Raw genomic sequence first — 21,349 nt, forward strand, 5'->3', positions numbered from 1 at the left:
GCATAGCATGTATGCTTTATTAATTGAAATCACGATAATTAGCCATTTCAGTTAATTGCGTGCTCATGTTAACTATCGTATAATTAAGATTGTCACATCAAATTTTCCAGAAAAAAATCATGAAAATATTGTAGTTAAAAATTTCATGGTTAAAATCAAGTAATTTCATCATTAAATATGTAAAGAAAGTCAATTTCTGTCATTTCAGTTATATACTATAATTAAGATTGTTACATCATTTTTTTTAGAATAACAAGAATTAAAAAATTCATGAAAAATTAAGAAATTTTATTAGATTTATTTGAAAAGTAAGTTAGAAATATTAATAGAAATGTTATAAATTTGAGTTACATTTTTCATGGTTAAAATCAAGTGATTTTCAAAGATTTATAGGGATATATATGGGAAATGTTTCAATATTTACCAAAAATTAGTATACAAAATTATTATTATTATTGGTTTCAAACAGTGCGGGACGTTGGTGAAATTAAATACCCGCATTATGGGAGGTATTGCCGCATATTATCTAGTAAATGTATACATTAACCCTTTTTTAAATTATTTTACTTTTACATCATTGGAAACTAATTAGATTGCTAATTATGACATTGATTTTGTTTTTTTCACAACAATGAGTCTAAATTACACATTTCCTATTACATTATGTACATGTAATTTAATTAGTATATGACATAATTCTATTTTTTTTTTTTCCATTGTTCGTTGCAGTTGTTGAGGATGAAGCGTGCTTTCGTCCCCCTACATTTTGAATGGGCAAACAACAGGGTCTGAAGAGGGTCGTGGGGTTGCGATGGGGGAGACTCGAATCCTCCCGACAACCGATAGGTGTCGCCACGATATTCTAAAAAAAAAAAAACTTCAAGAAGAACAATCTCACAAGAAGTTACTAAACTTGTTACCAAGGAAAAACAAACTAATACACCATCATTATACAACGAACCAATTAAAAAAAAATAAGTTTAATTATCGTGGAGCCGGTATATTTGCATGCATATTAATTGTGTAATTATTGTATAAAGTCGCATAGGAAACGACGGGTTCCTTCTCGCGGCGTTAATTACAGTTATTACTCATTACGCGACATGATGCATCGACAATTCTTCCTTCTAAAACCATTCCACATCCGAAACCAATTTCGGACGATGCGGAAAAGTGAAAATCTTAAGTGTTTTCTTCATAAAATTGTGTATATTTCTTCTGCCAATTGACAAAACAATCAAAAATTTAAACGTTTTCATAATCATTTTCTCTACAACTTTTCGAAAAAGTATTTTTTTCATTTACGCAACTTGGATTTATATAGATGCATATATTATAGATGCATTTCTTAGAAAGTGTTAATTCAAATTACATAAATTCAAGACCGTTTGTTTGAAACCGGACTAATCGAGGAACTATACTATATTAAAGAAGATTTTCTAAAAAAAAAGTTTGTGAATGTAAATTTCAATAATTATTTTATTAGATGAATTAAAAAAAATGATGCAAATATAAGGAAGATATTAAAAACAGTTTTTTTAATGAATGGGATTTTGAAGTGTATTGTAAAATGGTTTTTTTTTTGTGTTATTGGGATTGAATATGTGCAGTTGCATAGAAATTCCGGTGGATGCTTACGAAGCGGGATTAGTTTTTAATAGACTTGCCCATTGATGATGGAGAGTGGAGAGTATTTTGGTGCGATGAGTGGTGTTCAGTCGTGTGGAGCAGCTTTCAATCATCGTGTGAATCAAACGCATCATACAATGTGCAGATGAGAGAGAGAGAGAGAGCGAATTGATGAGAATGGACACATAAATGGAAACGAGTGTTGGGATTCAATACGCGAGAGGAAATTAAAGATCTTTGATGGAAATATACAATAATTCAATAGAAAACAAAATATTTAATATAGAAAAATGATATCAAATTATTAAACTTTTATTTTTGGAAATGGTAGAATTAGTTAGAAATTTTATGAAAATTTGTAATAAACTCAGAAATTTTAGTTAAATTTAAGTTAGATGAAACTTTTTTTTCTTGTATATAAAGAATGAACTTTAATAAACTATATATTTTCCATTTTGTTCGATGACTTTTTGGCATATTTTGGCTTTTGGCATATCAATTTCCTGATTCCGCGCTCATAGAACTTCTGGTCCTTATTAGCAAAAAAACTGAATGAAGTGCGATTTAAGATCATCATTATTAGTAAAAGTTTCACCATTCAAAGAGATTTGCAAACTTCGAAATAAATTTTAATTTAATGGTGAAAGATCATTGCTGCATCATTGGATTTGCATTGTTTAGGTGAAACACGATTTGCCAATTCTGGCCGTTTTTCCTTGATTACTTCCTCCAGATTCATTACTTATAGACAGTACACATCTGAATTGATGCTTTGATTCCTTGGATTTAACATAGCTCAAAATGCAGAAGACACTTGTAATCGCAGCAAATTGATGATATTTTAGACTTAGATTCAATTAATTGACAATTTTAGCAAACATTTAAATATCTTCTGTTAATAGACATAAAAGATAGAGAAAATCTTCATATTTTTTTTTTACTCACTATTAAAGTTATTTACAAATTTGATTTGGTTGTATGGAAAATTGTTATGAAAATGTATTGAAATACTCAAATTCTAATGAATCTTTGTATTATATTGTCTAATATTCTCACTATTAAAGTTATTTACAAATTTGATTTGGTTGTATAAAAAATTGTTATGAAAATATATTGAAATACTCAAATTCTAATGAATCTTTGTATTATAAATAAATATGAGAGAATTTCGTCTGCTTAAAGCACAATTTATAAATAGTTGAGAGGAAATATCTATGGTTAATAAACATTTATACAAATTTCATAAATAGAAATAAAATTAAACTAACAGCAAATTAAACATTTTTCTTTTGTAATTGACATCAAATAGAAATCAAATTTTCATTAATTAATTAAACCTATTTTCAATCCTTTGTTGTCGTATGAAAACTTGTTCTAAAAGTAAAAATAACATTGAAATACATAAACGATTTTAATATATTTATAGGTTGTAAATAAATGTGAGAAAATTTGGGTTATTAATTTAATAATTAAGAAATTGAAAGAAATAATAATGCTGAAAGATCTATGCTTAGTAGATCTTTGCTTATAGTTGTTAATTATTAGAATTATATATATTAATTTATATGAAATTTTGTTAACATTCTGTACGTTCTGTGACTTTTGCAATAAAATTGATGATATTTGTGTATATAATATTTACTGAAAGCAGCAGCATTCGTTCTATTTTCGGTTATAAGTCTATTATTTCTTCATTTTCTGTTCTCCTGGTCATATTCCTTAGATAACATATGTTCCACCCACACAAACTTTCATTTTGAAAAATGAAATTGTATACAATAGACACACACATAAACAAACATTGGAATCAAAATCTAAAAATAAATAATAGTATTTGAGTGAATACTCTGGTTGTATAAATCATTCATTGAGGTATCAAGAATTGTTTTAAAAAAGTTAAAAAAGATAATTGTAAATATTTCATTTAAGAAATTGTAATTTCTTAACAAATAACATAAGTTGTTTATTTATATGAAACAGTAATTTGTTAATAAATAATTTAACTTAATATTGTTTATTTTGAAATAATAGGTTTACTAACTATAATATATAATTTATGTAAGTTGCATTGATAATGCATTCAATGTAAATTGTATTATTTTCATAATTATATAATAATGGATGAGCATGGTTTGATTATGGGTGGATATGTTAAGGCCCGATGAACAAAGAAACAAGCTGCTGCTGCTGCTGGTGTGTCGTGTGCAGTTGGTCTTTCCGGTCCTGCGTTTCGCGTATCCAAGGATGACCGGTTTTCGTTTTCAATGAATGAACGAAAAGGAGAACAATGGGAGGGGCGGGGCGAGCGGCCCCGAACTACCCTTGCAACCTACTACTACTACTGCTGCTGCTGTTTTCCGGGGGTATGCGAGGGGTGCACACGCACAAACATCAACAACAAGAAAGAAACGCTGTCTCCATCTGTTGCCCAAAATACAAAACGTCTTCTACAAAATTACAATTTGAACACCAAAGGAAACTTATATAAATTATTTAAACGTAAAAACTTAATTATAATTACTATTTAAGATATTTTTGTATATTCTTAAAATGAAAAACATAAAATTATTAATTATAAATATTGTGAAGATAAACGTTTCATTAATTTAATTTACATAAAAATTTTTAGGATACGATTTTATAAGAAAAATGAATATTTTAATTAAATTTGACTAAAAAAAAACGTACATTCATGATCACAACAAAGCAAATAATTTTAATAAGTAAACAGATTGTACTAACATTTAACTAACTTCGTTGAGGTGTCATGGCGATTCTCGGCAATGCGTTTTCCTTTAAGGGGTCAATTCTAGGACGATACGTCCATATATTGGTAAGTGTGTTGGCAATTAAACTTTATATTGCTTAGCGGCAAGTAAAGTGCAAAATGGATAAAAAAAAATATGTCATGTGGCCAGTTTTATGACCATTCGAATCGGCTCCAAAGGTCAGTTCGGCAGTAAATCGTATTGTAAAGCACACTGTTATCTGTATCGAAGGCGTAATAACCGGAGATATGCTTACGTAATTTCAATTTCTAGGAAAAACGCTTGTGAAAATCCATTACAAATATACAATAGACAAGCAATTTCTCTATTTGCGTATTACTTAAATAAATATATAAACTTAATAATACTTTTGCATAATTATACATGTACAATCATAATTACAGTTTTGTAGAACGTAAATTTGAATAGCAAAAAATTATTGTTTTTAACAATACATTTTTCTTCTTTGATTTGAGAAAATCTAAAAAAAAAATCAATGTTAATGTTAATTCTAATTACATTTAATAGTTTATATATAAAGATGTAATAATTATTGAAACAAACCAAATTATATATTTGTACATTTTCTTACGTATTTACTTATTTTTTTTTTAAATGTATTTGTTTACATGAATTCTTTCACACTTCTCCACAATTATATACATTGAATAATCATTATATTTTATAAATTTACAATTATTCATCTATTTTCTTTCACCTTTTGAAATACTTTATTTTTTTTTTGCAGTTTTTCATTTCCAAAATTTACGTCTTTTTCTTAAAATTTATACACTATTTTAAGTAAATAAATTTGTCAGTCATTATTTTGTTGCAGTAAAAATTTATTTGTTAATGCAGTTTTTAGCAGTTTACATAGAAATTTCGTTGCATTTCTCATATATTTACTCGAGTTTTTTTTATGTATTTGTTTACACGAATTTTTACACATTTCTGCACAGTTTTACAATTAACAATCATTATTTTTTATAAATTTATAATTATTCATCAATTTTCTTTTACTTTGTTTCTTTGCCGTTTTTCATTTACATCTGCTTCTATTAATTTATACACATTTTTTAGTAAATACATCTATCAGTATTATTTACTATTCATTTGCACTAAAAATGTGTTTGTTAATGCAGTTTATATACAGATTTTGTTGAAAACCCGATGTTAAGTTGTTCTTGCGGTTTGTTTACAATGATTGATTTCTTTGTATTTCATGCAAATAGTTAACATTTAAACGTTATTTTTAAGCAAACTATTTACTTAGTTTTGACTTAAACTTGAATATTTAGCTCAAAGCAGTTTTTATTTCATTCATCATACAATTTTCATTGTATATATTTCAAATAGTTAAAAATGTTGTATAATTTCTTGCAGTAATTATTTTAATTAATTTATTAAATGTAAGCAACTTTTACCTAAATGAAAGTAAGTGAAAAAATACAACATTTTTAAATATTTCTTTTTAAATATAATGTTATTTGTTAACTTTTGTGTTTAACAAAAGTTTATTTTATAATCATAAATATTTAATTACGTATAATTTATTTGAAATTTCACAAATTAAGAAAATTTCGTGAATGTTCGAATTTTTTAATATTTCGATAAAAATTTGTTAAAAATTACTAGTTTCTTTCTTATTTTTTTTTGTATTCTTTAAACGTTGATTTGTAATTGAATATTCGTTAAAAGTTACAATATATTTCGTGAATGTTCGGATAACAAAAATAATGTTTAACTTAGTCAAACTTTTACTTTCGTTTAGTTGATATTTCAATGATATTAAAAGTTGCTATAGATATTGATTAAGAGTCGTATTTTATGAACGCTTTGACTGTGGCAGATGGAAACCGTGTGTTTGCATTTCAATTAAACTTTGACCGACCTTTCTCCATCCATCTAATAACGTGTAACGTGGAGCGCACTTGCAGCGTTGTCGATTTTACCACGTTACAAACGTTCGGCCATTAAATCCGTTATTGCGGTCCCCATAATATGTAATAACTTGACGTTTCCATTTTACGGTCTCACACTTAACATTTTATGATCGATGTCTGCAAGCGAAAAAGGCGTAAAAAATTATTATTATCCTCATTTTCATTCAATTCCACATCTAACAAAATACTCAACATTTTCTTAAAATAAGTTTAACATTTAGAATAATTATGAAAATGATTAAAAAAAAACAGTATTAATTAACAAAATACTATAAATAAATCAATATTTGACAATTAGCGAAAGTTACGCAATAAATAAGAATGATAGAATTTGAATGAGTGATTGGAATTTTAATATTATTAGAATAATAAAAGCAACACCAGTTTAATAAATTCACATTATTTCTTTCTTTATTTGAAGGTAAATTTGTTGAATAATTTCTGTTCTTCTATACGATAATGACCTTCTTTATATAATTTAGCCGTTTTTATTGTGTACGTTTTGAATGCGTTTCCGCGAGAAAAGCAAAGTGCGAAGTGCGAAATTCTATTTATAAATTTATCCACGACCTTTCAGCCACAGCTTTATTACCCATTATTCTTTTAATACTCAGGACTTTCAGATTCACTTCCTCCTATTATTGGGATAAAATATTACACCCAATCATCATCATCGTACACACGGATTCAACAATCGATCTTCGTTAATTGAGAGCGAAATTATCTCAATTAGAACGTCAATTACACGGCTCTCAATTATGCAGTAACGTCCAGTCCAGCATAAATTGTTTATTAACGAAATAATAATAATGTTCCCGGTCTGGCTGGCTACTTTCATCTCTGATCAATCATTCAGCCCCAATCAACGTCATCGGAAAATTGATGCTAATCGATGTTTTAATTACGTCGATGCTAATTAAACCGATTCGAAAATCCGTTTCGGGTTTGGTGTGAAATTGAGGCCTGTTCTTTTATTTAGTTATTTTTTTTTCTTTACACTCGTTATCCGTCGCTTCAATTTACATCCAATATTAATCTATTCATTAAAAGTTTAATAACGTTTTAATTAATCCTCTTTAATTACTTTAACATCCAGATATTAAAATCAACTAATAATAATATAACTAACCTGATATAACTTAAGGTAACTTTATTAAATGTAGCAATGAAAAAAACTATTATTTCTTAATATTTTTTTTATAAAATTAAATTACCAAATCACTGAAATATTTTGAAGATTACTTAATAATTAAGGTAATACAAATAAACTTAAAGGTTTTCATAATAAAATTTTGTTTTTTTTTACAAAACCTTCAAAGAAAACACAACTATTTCTTATTGTTTAATATATAGGGTGTCCGAAAATTAACACAAGATTTGAATTTGTGCAGTAAAGTGATGGCAACCCCAAAAAATAAACAATTTGACAACTGAGAGGTTAGGGTTAGTAAAAATCGGGCGTTGAATGGATTATTGAGCATCATCAAGTGGATGCTGATTTTTCGAGCAAAACCATCCTAATTTCTAAAGAATTTACTAATCTTAAAATTTGTAATTACAAAAAAAAGAGTTTTGGCAATTTTTTTTTTCCAATTTATACAAAATCTACATAAATATGTTTTATCGAAATTGCCATGAAGCATCCTTAGCAACTATGTAGCGTTAGTAACTTTGCAGCGTCTATAACAACCATGAAGCATCCTTAGAAACCTTGTAATTTATGATTCAAAAAAAAGGACAACCTAAAGACTAAAAACTGTGTTTTCTATTTAATTCAAATCTTGCGTTAATTTTATAAGTTATAACAATAAAACTTATAAAATTAACGGAAATGTGAATAAATCTTCAATTTTCAGAAAACATAAAAATCGTTTCTAATTCTTTTTTATATTGCATTTTTATAATAAAGATTATAGAAACTTAGGAAAATAGAGATTGGATTTACATTGAAATTTATTAAAATTCATATGCGAAGAACTAGAATAAAATATTCTTTAACAATAACGAAATTTTGGTTTTATAAATCTATAATTATTACTAAATATTATAAATTGTATATTATAATTGTGTTATTTGTGTAATTTTCTATATAATTTTTGATGTTGGTGTTGATTTTCTGTATATTCTTGATTAATTTGAAATTGATTTAGAATTCATATGTAAGGTTTGTGCATGAATCATAATTGAGGTTTTATAAGAACGTAGATGGAGGAAACAATGGAGAATTTCGGAGTGATGCTGAAGTGAAGTAAAGAGTGGTCGGTTTCTCATCGGCTGCTTTCACTCCACGGCTTCGTTTAACACAATGCCGCGTGGTTGTAAAAAAAAAAAGAAGTAGAAGGAAGCAAAAATGCGCGAAAGTTTAGAAAGTTTTCGCATTGTTGTTCAATGCGAAGAAACGAAACGTGGATCGGATGCGGAAGCGCGTGAGAAGTGCGTGCGTTGTGGATGCGCGCGTTCCATCAGGAGGCTGCACAAAAGGCAGTAACTGATTATTTTCGGGTGGAAAAGTAGACCCGCCTCCGATGTTCTGATCTCCTGGTCTCCGGTATCCCAAAAAATGCCTTATTCTATCGAGTATAATAATTATTGATTGGAAACCGTCGTTTGGGACTGATCGGTAAAAGCTGATGGTAAAATTGAAGAGAAAGAAGCGGTGGTAGTAGTAGTAAAAAAAAGAGAAAACCGAAGAAGGAAAAATTGTAATAAAAAATAATAAACTCGGTGCGTGTGCATGACTTGCATTTCGAAATGGGTCGTGTTTCCAAACCTACACTTACACAAAATGACGCGCATTGAATTCATAAACATAGGCGTTAGGGGGAGAGAGAGGAGCGGAGCGAGAAAGAGAGAGGCAGAGCAGTCGGCCAGATCAGGTCTTCGACCCATCGCTGCGATGGTAATCCAACGAGATCTGATCTGGTCGGATGCTTTGGGTCTCTCCACGGACGGCCGTAATGGGAGGCCTCGGCAATTAAGGCGAATTTTTATTCGCCTGCCTTTTACCTGCCTCTCTTCCTTTCATCATCCATCAGGCTGACGTCTCCAACAAATCCTCGTTGTCTCCATTGTTTCTTCTATATGTGTATGTGTGTGTGTAGGTTTTTTAAAGCATTGTTGCAAATTTTGTTGGGAACGGCGTCCTCGGGCGACGTTGGAGAAGCGTCGCGATCGATAAGAAAACGCGCGTGCGTACTGTTTGCGGCGTCGCGACGCTTCGCAAGGGTCACGAAAGGACACCACGAGGATGCAGTACATCCATCATCATCCATACATGATTATGAGGATTGTACCTTAATAATTGATGGAATGAACGTCCGCAAACGGACGTAATAACATGCAACGACTAAATTACATCTTACATCTATATCCAAACTGATTACTATTTAATTAGTTTACATCGAAATTACGTCGCATTATCATGTTACATAATAACAATTACTTGTATTACAGACACAACCAAAATGTAACCTACATATTAATAAAATACATAACAAAATGGTGCAATAATTCGACTTTCTACTCAATTCCAAGTAAAAACGTTTATTTTACTTTTTGTAAATGTTTAATAGAAAATCAATAATGGAAACGAAACAAGCATTAATATAAATTATACTTGATGAATTAATATATTTCTATATAATAAGTATACAGAAATAATTGAGAATTTGTAACGTGTTTTTGCGCTTTACTTTTTGCGTATATTTCATTAACTTTTCAATTTAAATGAAAAACCAATATATAAAATTGTTCACAACTAATTAATAAAGAAAACTGTTATTATTGTAGCGATCTGTCTATAACTAATCTTGAGATATAAGCTTTTGAAATTAGCGAATCTGAATGCATGAAACGCATTGCTGTAGTTTATCCTAAATAACTTAGTTATTAAAGGTGGATACTACAAAATCAATAATGTAGATGAAAGATATATTAATAGAGAATAAAATACATGTATTGATATTTTGATACCTTTACTGGAAGTCTGGTAATGTATAATAAATGGACGAAAATTGAGTTGAGTTTTTGTTAAATCAAGCGCTTTGATTTTTATGTATATTTCAGTTATTAGTAAAGTTAATTGAAATATTAATTGATATTACTAAACTTAAAGAAATAACGAAAACATCTGTTCCTATTACTAATATTTACCTATTACTAATTTTGAATAAAACGCGTTTGAAATTGCTATAATTCAAAATATGAAAAGCGTGATTTTAGTTTTTCATTAATAATTTAGTTGTTAAAAGCTACAAGAAGGAAATCAATTATATAGTTGAAATAATAGAGAATTATATTTGTGTATGTTTAATAACATTTTCGTAATGTTTTCATACATAGGAGAAAATCAAGCGCTCTGATTTTGATGTATATTTCAGTTATTAGAAAAGTTGAATGAAATATTATTTGATATTCCTAAACTTATATAAATAGCTATAAAAACTGTTGTTACTAATCATATTTAACTATAACCAATTTTGAATAAACCGCGTTTGAAATTAGTGTAGTTGAATGTATGAAAAAGCGTGATTTCAGTTTTTCGTTTATAACTTAGTTATTAAAAACGACATCTATGAAATGAATAATAGAAACGAAACATTAATAAATAGAGAATGTAATACATTAACTGATATCTTTGTAATTTTAATACAATTTTTGTTATGGATGAAAAATTGATTAAAGTAAATGTGATTTCTTGTAAAAACAAGCGCTTCGATTTATATGAATATTTTGGTTATTAGTAAAATTGAGTGATATATTAATTTATATTACTAAACTCAATGAATTAAGAAAGCAAAATGTTAATATTACAATGTTTTATCTATTACGATTGTTGAGTAAAATGCATTTGAAATAAGTATAATTTAATACATAAACTTGTTAAACCGTGCACTGCACTTTTGTAAATATTCTATAAAGTATTAAATTTAGAAGCAAGGATAATTCACATTATTAAACATAAATAATTAAAGAATCAAATACATTTTATTGTAGATTTATGAATATAGTAGTTATGGAATAACACGCGTTTGAAGTTGACTAAATTAAGCGTATTGAAAATATGGCCGTAGATTAGTTTTTTTTTAATAAATAAATGCTTGTAAAAGTTACAAAATGTTAAAGAAAGATGCTTAAATAGAAAATACTATAACTTTTGAACATTTTTTTCTGAAAAATTGTTTAAAATTTTAGAACATTCTCTTGAATTTATGTAATTATTGCTTTATCCAAAGTTGCTACATGAAAATTCAGGAATAAAACTGAATAATACAGATCAAAATTGAAACTTTTTATGTTAAAACACACGTAAATTTAACAAAAATCTTGTGAACTAAAAAAACCATTTTGATTGAAATTTCTTACATAAATCGTCATTATTTAAAGTTATGAACTATCTCAAATACAAAAAATTAGTATCTAATAATAATTGAATTAAAAATATGCATTTTTCATAATATTTATGATCAAATAAAGTATGTTTTTTGGTATTGCTGAAAAACAAAGCATTCTTGTAGTTTCGTTATGTTGTGTCAACTCGTTTAATTTGCAATTGAGATTAATACAAAATTTACAATTTAAATCAGTTATTTTGTCTGGACATTTTTAATTTTAACCGCAAGGTCACGTTTGTTATTCTCTTCGCGCACATTTTTATTTACCGCAATAAATCAAAGAATTTCTCATTGTAATTAATAAAAAATAATAACATTCATTAGTTTAATAATGAATTTGATCATAATTTTATAACATTTTTAATAAAACATTTGAAAATATTGGAAATAATATAAAAATAATAGCAAATTAATCTGGTTTTTTATGAAAATTTATAAATTTATGTAAGTATTAAAAAAAAAACTTAATTTCACATTGGAACTAATAAAGTTAATAATATTTCTTTTAATTTGATCAGAAATTGTGTTGTAAATATCTGTAACTGTTATTGTAACTGTTCTTTTATACGGAATGAGGGTTACTACTATTATTTACGACGAGATCCTCGAGTTTCGTAGCTTATAGGGGCATCAAGAAGATTGCGTTTAATCACACTCAATAATGAAACTCTTACGAGTCCATTCGATCTAATCAAGATGAAACGAGAAGCTACAAATGAAACCCAAATACATAAAAAGGAGGCAGCAATTGCCTTGATAAACCTATAACAGATAACGTCCATTTCCTGTCCACATTCTACAGAAAAAAAAGGTAAAGAAAATAATTAGATTATCTTTGTTACAAAGTTAAAGCATTAATAATAATTATACGTATACATGCATGTGTTTTTACATAAAATGGTAGCATTACAGAAACACTTCTTTCTTCGTTTTCTTAATAACATAAAAGTTTACCATATTTAAATTCACTCAAATCTTCTTTGAAATGAAGAAGAAATGCTTGTGTTTCACTATAAAATGTAAATCTTGAATCGTCAAATTGCTGTAATTGATGATAACATCACTTTATTAGATTTCAAGATAATACAAAAGTTTAGCATATTTTCAATTCATTCAAATCTTCCTTGAAATGGAGAACAAAAACTTGTGTTTTCTTATGAAATGTAAATCTTTATTGATGCATCTTTCACATGAAATTGCTATAATGATGATAATGTTACAGAAACACTACTGTAAATTATATAAAATTTTACCGTATTTTTTCAATTCACCAAAATCTTCCAGAAGAAAAATTTCTTGTGTTCTGGAAGAAAATATAAATCTTGAATCAAAGCCGCATTACAGAAACACTACTTTTTAAAATAAATATTATTGAATATTTCAATTAACAAAAATCATGTTAAATATTGTTTAAAATAAATAAACAAGTAGAAGATTCATCGATCCGAACGTGTAGGGTTGTGATTAGTATTGCCTTTCCCTTCTACTAAAAAGCATTGTGACTTTGTTGTTTGTCTGTAAAAGGCGATGTAACAAATTGGAAGGGTTCCTTTGTTGTGTGCTGGCGTTGCATGCGAGGCAAATTCTAGCCCTTCCTAAAATCGATACGACATCATCCCCTGCGGAGTAATTGCGATGTTGGGTGGAGATACTGCGACCCCCGACTCGATGACAGAGGGAGCACCAGAAAATCCCTCTCTTCCCATTGCTCATAGCCATTTTAAGTACATTCAAACGACGATAATCATGAATCCAAGCAAACATCATAAGAACCCTAGTAGTTCAAAAGTATTGAATTTTTTCTTTTCTTAGTTCTTTTACAAAATCTCAATAGAAAATCATTAAAATAATGTATTTATTTGTTATGCTCAGTCCGGATTCGATCAGTCCGGATCTTAATTTGCACAAAATGACTATGAAAAATTAAAAATATTTGGTATTAGAAAAATTGAATCAATAAAATGGAGGAAATGAATAAAGTTGGTAAAATTTTAAGTAATTAAGAAATAGTGTAAAATTGGTAAGGAAATGAAGGTAAGAAGGAATAATTAAAAAAAAAAACTACGGTTGATGTTAATGACTTGATGAAAGTCTGTAATGGAATCTCATAACAATCAGTCTTTGAAAAGCATAGAGAATTACCTATTGAATTTAATTGGACACGAAGCGAGCTTTTCCTGGTTAATTAATTGCGACGAGAAAGTCATTGATTAGTAAAACTTTTGTGCATCGGAGATCCCGTACATTCGGTATCGCCTATATCCATCTGAAAGAGCTCTTCGATTTGAAGCGAGCCCAGAAACGGGCATTTTTGTGTGACTCCTGTTACCAGTACCGAAGCCCTGATCCTGAAGCGAGATGAGATATCTTCCCTCTCTTTCACTCACACCAAATCTCTCGTCTTCTGTCTCTATCTTTCGTTCAGTGTTGGTGTTATGCCCATGACAAAGGGGCTTTAATAAGTTGTAACGCGCAGCAGCCAGTTATCAAACAGACGATCTTAATGCCTTGCCCGCATTAATGAGGGACACGGCATTAAACGGGTTGCCTTTTTTGCCTTGCGGCCTCCACTGAAATGCAATTAAAAGAGGAACAAAAAGGAAATCATCGATGGAAAAACACATACGTACACACAGAGATGTGATGCGTCGTCCTTCTCCTCCTCATTCTTACACATATATTTTTTTTTGTTTATATCTTCCTTGATATAATTAGCCGAGGTTTATACTGGCGATCATAAAATAACGATCGCCGTGATCGTCGGAACCTAATTTAGTGTCCATTAAGTTGATTGATGTAACTGCTGCTAACTAATTCAATATCAATCCAGTTTAAATCGCTGAAATCTTCATTCAAGTTTTTAATCTAATCATTATTTTAATTTATTAAATTTATTTCATTAAAAATGTATGCATATTTAGTTTAATGATTGTTTCAGTTTTGAAAATTGATTATTGTTATAAATTTTTATTTTATTGAAAGGCTTCCTTTAGTTGTTCTACAAATTTTGTAAATGTTTATGAATGAATTTTCATTGATATAAAATTCATTCATTTTTACTACGAACATTGTAAATTTTGATGAATGACTTGAAATTATGTATACTTAGTTTAATGATTCTTTCAGTTCTGGAAATTCATTCATTTTTGTAAAGAATATTGAAATTTTTATGAATGATTTGTTTTATTGAAATACTTGGAATTATATATATTTAGTTTAATAATTTTTATAGTTTTTCTACAACATTTTTTGTAACTTTTATGATTGAAAGACTAAAAATTACGCATATTTCATTTAATTTCTACTTGTTATAAAAAAAATCTAATTATGTTTTCTCTTAAAGACCTAAATTTTTGAATACACATCTAATTTATTGTCTTTTTCATTTACTATTATTACTAAACTATCGTGTTTAGATTCATCCAATTTATCATGGATATAATCATCATTATCTTACAATTTAATCCCAATTTTCTACTAACGTTTATTCGCTTTATTTTTTTATTTTGTGAGTTACTTTCGTAATTTGACACTGCATGGATTTGCGTGTCGGAAACAATTGCAGACGAAAGCCTCATTGGGTTTCAGAATCGATTACGTAAACCGCAGGGGAGCAGTTGCGGTCCCAAGTGCTGCCAGCCAACCCTCCCCCTTTCTCTCCTCGCCACCCTACAACATATCAATCCATCCATCCCTCTTCCAACCACATCAATCCGCGACATCCGTTTCACTCGCTCCCGCACGAATGAGAGCAGATCGGGCGTTCCGTTCAAAACCACCGGGAGTAATAGTACTTCAAGATACGCAATTAATCAACATCAAAACCTACCACACCGTATTATTAATACCAGTTATACAATCAACATCATCAAGAAATTCATACTTTTTTAAGCATTGTTTATAATAATATAACAGTGTAATCTTTAATATATATCAATTAATTATATTTTCATGTAATTATTGAGTATAGAAACTTTTGTATACGAAAAAAATTAGATTAAAAAAACTTTAACTATTCTTTATATAAAATCACTAAATGAAAAATATTTCAAAAAATATAAAATAACAACATTTTATTAAATAAATTTATAAATAAACAATTTAGAAAAAGACGATAAAATAAATATTTTTTACAACTTTTAAAACATTATTATAACTTTTTATGAAAATAATTTGTTAACAAATAGTTGACAAAATATTTTGAACGATAGAAGATAAAATAGTTACGTGGAATGGACAAAATTGAGGATTTTAATGAAACTTTCAAATATAGTTTTAATTATTAACTTTTTTATGAATAAAATTTGCAACGAAACAAATCTTAAATTCGTTAACGTTATTAACAATCAAATTTGTAAGAAAAAAAAAAAATTAAAAGGATTGTGGTGTTAATGATAAACTTTTTTCATGAATCAAATTTGTAAAGAAACAAATGTTAAAGGTTTCTGGTATTAATTAATAAAAATTTTGGCAATGAAATTTGTAAAAAAAATAATTGTAAAAGGTTTGTAGTATTAATTATACTTTTTTTATGAATCAAATTTGTAAAGAAACAAATGTAAAAGGTTTCTGGTATAAATTATTAAAAATTTTGTCAATGAAATTTGTAAAAAAATTAATTGTAAAACGATTGTAGTATTAATGATAAACTTTTTTCATGAATCAAATTTGTAAAGAAACAAATATAAAAGGCTTCAGGTATTAATTATTAACGTTTTCCTCAATAAAATTTGTAAAGAAACAAATATAAAAGGATTTAGGAATTAATTATTAACGTTTTTCTCAATAAGATTTGTAAAAAAAAACAATTGTAAAAGGATTGTGGTATTAATGAGAAACTTTTTTAATGAATCAAATTTGTAAAGAAACAAATGTAAAAAGTTTCTGGTATTAATTATTAAAATTTTTTTCAATAAGATTTGTAAAAAAAACTATTGGAAATGGATTGTGGTATTAATGATGAAATTTTTTTATGAATCGAAATTGTAATGAAACAAATGCAAAAGGCTTCTGGTATTAAGTATTAACTTTTCTATCAATCAAATTTGTAAAAAAAAAATATTTGTAAAAGGATTGTGGTATTAATGACAAACTTTTTTTATGAATCAAATTTGTAAAGAAACAAATATAAAAGGCTTTAGGTATTAATTGGTAACGTGTTTTTCAATCAAATTTGTAAAAAAAAACTATTGTAAAAGGATTGTTGTATTAATGATGATTTTTTTAATGAATCAAATTTGTAAAGAAACAAATATAAAAGGCTTCAGGTATCAATTATTAACGTTTTTCTCAATAAGATTTGTAAAAAAAAACATTCGTAAAAGGATTGTTGTATTAATGATAAACTCTTTTTAATGAATCAATTTTGTAAAGAAACAAATGTAAAAGGCTTCTGGATTTAATTATTATCTTTTTTATCAATCAAATTTGTATAAAACAAACAAATGTAAACAGGTATTAATGATTTTTTTCATGAAACAAATTTGTAATGAAATAAATGCAAAAGGCTTCTGGTATTAATGATGAATTTTTTGTATGAATCAAAGTTGTAATGAAACAAATGCAAAAGGCTTCTGGTATTAATTATTAACGTTTTTGTCAATGAAATTTGTAAAAAAAAAAACAATTGTAAAAGGATTGTGGTATTAATGATAAACTTTTGTTTATGAATCAATTTTGTAAAGAAACAAATGTAAAAGCCTTTTATAAAAAAAACAAACAAATGTAAAAGGCTTCAGGTATTAATTATTAACATTTTTATGAATCAATTGAGTAAAGAAACAACTGTAGAATATCTAATAATAGCAGTTGATAAAGTAAACATGTTGAATGTGAACATTTTTGGAATGTGATTCATCGTTAACGACGTGAAACAAAACGGAAGAGCGATAAAGTGTCGTGTCGTATCGCATCGCCTATGCTGTTTTCTTGTTTTGCTTTTTGTGTTTTATTTTTTAAATTATTTTTATTTTTCTCTCTTTATCAGACAGACGTCGTGTGAACAACAAGCAAGGGCAAACGACGACAGCTTCCATCCAATTGCGTCCGCGACGGCAGCAACACAACGATTATTATTAATATTTTGCTTGCATGCACGGAAATGTGATATTGCGAGTAACCTTGTCTAACTAACTGTGCCTTTCAGACTGCTCCATTCGAATCACATGCACACATGCCTGTCACAGACAGAGCACATCCTAGAACGCATTCCTTACTCAACTGCACATTCCTGAAGGCTAATGACCAATCTATAGTCATACAATGACACAAACTATTATCATCATTCATTCATTTACAAAAAAAAAGTATTTATAATCTCTGAAAAATATAACAATATTACATAACAGTAATGTTATTTTCAACTCACATTATAATTTAGAAATTTCTGTTTACCTTTTTTGCAAAATAATATATAACTATAATATTAAGTGAATCAGATAATTACATATTAAAGTTGTCACAAGAAAGTAGTTTTTCTTTAAAATTTAATATAAAAAATGATGATACTATGTGTATGAAATAATTAAAAACGTAACATTTATTGTTTTTCATTTTTTTGTGTTGACGTGGCATGAAATATGATGCAGCAGGCGATGTTTCCTGTTACTTACCTGATTTCCAGTTCGGAGAAGTCAGTAGGAAGCGCGTAACGTGTTCGTTCTCTCGGCGATCGCTTCGCTTGGCTAGGTGTGGTTTAATTTGTAACATAATATGGCGCACCTATTCTCTCCCATTTGAATACATAGCCTTTGGCTGCAAAAAAAAAGAAAGAAGAAATAACAACTTGCATCAAATAATAAACTACGACTCAATTAGCTCATTCAATGTACGGCGCGCGCTTAGCTTTCTTTCTGTTTCCATTTAAATTTATAAATTTTCTTACCGTTACTTTCAAACATCAAAACTTTTTACGAAAATTATAGGAGAAATAATTATTGTAATACAGTGGAACCTCACTTAATAAGCACTTCGCATAACGAGCAAAATTAATTGTAAGAAAAATTACTCGCTTAACCAGCGACGTTTCGCATTACGTGTGAGGATGAGAAGAGAAGTCCCGAATTTCGCGCCTTTTACATCACTTTTAAAACTTATGTACACAAATTATATGTGTATTTTTTAATATATTGACCATCTTCGATTTTCTTTGTCATATTTGAAGTGGACTATACTTTGCAAATATAATTTGTGTTTGCTGTAATTGCAAAGCACAAATGTATTGTATTCAACCATTATTATAATATATAAACAAACTATGTACGGTTCTTTTATAGGTCTATATCGCAAGCCCGACAACCGTAAGACCGTCTATTGAAATCTCGACGTTCAAAATCCCGACAGTATCGAAATCTCGACGTTCGAAATATCGGCTGTATGAAAATCCCAAGGCTTGAATCCCGACTACCATAATCCCGACAATCAAAATCCCAATTATATCTATATCCCGACTATATCGAAATCCCGACTACCATAATCCCGGCTGGCTCAAAATCCCAACTATATCGAAATCCCGACTACCATAAAAATGTTGTTGTAGAAATTTATAATAATAAAAGACACTGTCGGGATTTCGATATAATCGAGATTATGGTAGTCGGGATTTTGACATAGTCGGGATCTAGATATAGTTGGGATTTCGTACGTCGGGATTTTGAGCCAGCCGGGATTTCGTACGTCAAGATTTCGAACGTCGGGATTTCGGTTGACGGCCTTGCGATTGCCACCGTTTTTTTCTATAAACAAATATTAAAAGTATAAAGAGACTTCCAACAAGTCCCCGAATTGATACAAGTAATATAAACAAATATAAACTCACTTCACCGTGTGTGAATTGGAATACAGTTTCTAGTGTTAGTGGTCATTCTTGTTGCATCTTAATGTTGTTTGTGATCACAGAATTTCCAAACTTGTGTTCAGACATGTTATTTGTGTTTTAGTTTGTGCAAAATTTAATAATACTTTCATGTCTTCGAATAAAAAGCCAAAGAATTAAAAGAACTATAGATATGAAAAGCAAAATCATTAAAAATGGAGACCAAGTTATACTTTTTTTCGGCAATATGGGAAAACCTGTTTCACTATTCGAGATAACATCCGCAAATTTTGAAACGGATTAAACTCGTTAAGCAAGGTTCCACTGTATATGATGATTTCTTTTTGGTGTAATTCTCTCATTAATACTTTTTTTACGAAAATCATCGCAGAAATCATGAAAATAATACTTGTAAAATGCAATGATGCTATTTTACAAAGTCATCATAGAAATAATTGGTTCTATATGCGATGATATCTATTTGTTACTAATTTTTTTCTGAAATGAACTATTTAACATTTAACTAGAAAATATCTTAATTGTGATATGAGATTATTTTAGTTCGTTGTAATTCTTTAAACATCTAACATTTTATGAAAATCATAATAAAAATTATGGTAACGATGATTATAAGCTGATGCTGATGATGAATATGTGTACGAAAATCATTAAAGAAAGTATGATTTATCAACAACTTCAACCATTCTTCAACAATCATAATTAAAATCTTCATTTGATAGTTACCATTTCTGCATGACTATTTTACGAACATCATCATATAAATCAAGGAAACCTTAACTGTATGACAATGATAATGATAATAATAAAATAATAATAATTTAATAATCTTTTAACATCAACTTTTAATGAAAATTATGATATTAATTTGTGATGAATTCTGTTTTTGCAGATTACCATTCTTTCAATATGACTATTTTATAATAATCATCATAGAAATCAATATAATATATCATGATTTTACTTTGTTTACCTTTGATGATTGTAACAAATGATGATTGCTATTTATATTTTGAAACATTATTACAAAATATGATATGTAAAGATTTGTATTTGCTTTTGATACTATTCAATCAAAATCACCTTATTAAAAAAATCTTTGTAGGAATTATGAAATCGTTCTCTGTAACAAAATAATTAAACCTTAGCAAAAAGTATAAAAACAGTAGAATATGTTAATACAATTAAATCTTGCCAACTGTCCTATGAATACGGAACATTCGATTTTTCTATAGTTCTAATTCTTCATTTTGCTTTTTGATAAATTACTGTTTAATTTAGTCCAAATTTAATGGCAAATTATTACATCAATGCATGTGTGTTTATATACAATTACAATTTAAATAATTTCCATATTTATAGTTCTATATTTATAATTTTATAAAAAAAATGCATACTTTTCTTAAAAATGTAATTGTAATAATCACTTTATTTCTACAAAATTCTATCATTTTTTAAGATTATTACATATGTTTACTTTTATTTACAGATGAAGAGTATTGTCGTTATATGTCGTTCGTGTGGTGATGAACGAGAAGCTAAGGATTAGAGAAAGAATCTGTCCCTCGACCACCCGAGCCTGTCTGACGTCCATTACGAATTCTTTATGACCTCCCCACCCCGAAAAACCCATCCGACTCGGAGCATCAGGCTATATTTTATATAATGGTCAATTCTCTTATTGCCCCCCTTCGTACCCACAATAAACCCATAAAACCAGACGCAACCAACCAATCACCATCTTTTACATCAACAAAACTAAATAATAATAAATACACAAAACCT

The 21,349-nt window shown here is 28.2% G+C and overlaps 1 long non-coding RNA gene across 1 annotated transcript in view; it reads right to left on the reverse strand.

Moving 5' to 3' along the window:
• Window positions 1-742: 742 nt before the first annotated feature.
• The window catches only part of LOC108559391, a 50,889-nt gene continuing 30,282 nt past the window's right edge, over window positions 743-21,349 (reverse strand). The window contains exons 2-3 of the long non-coding RNA XR_001890937.1: window positions 18,345-18,486; window positions 743-862 (exon numbers count right to left, since the gene is read on the reverse strand). This is a non-coding gene — a long non-coding RNA (uncharacterized LOC108559391). The remainder of the gene's footprint in view (window positions 863-18,344; window positions 18,487-21,349) is intronic.

The sequence above is a fragment of the Nicrophorus vespilloides genome, unplaced genomic scaffold (assembly GCF_001412225.1).
Source record: "Nicrophorus vespilloides isolate i.1.1-1 unplaced genomic scaffold, Nicve_v1.0, whole genome shotgun sequence".
Classification (NCBI taxonomy): domain Eukaryota; kingdom Metazoa; phylum Arthropoda; class Insecta; order Coleoptera; family Silphidae; genus Nicrophorus; species Nicrophorus vespilloides.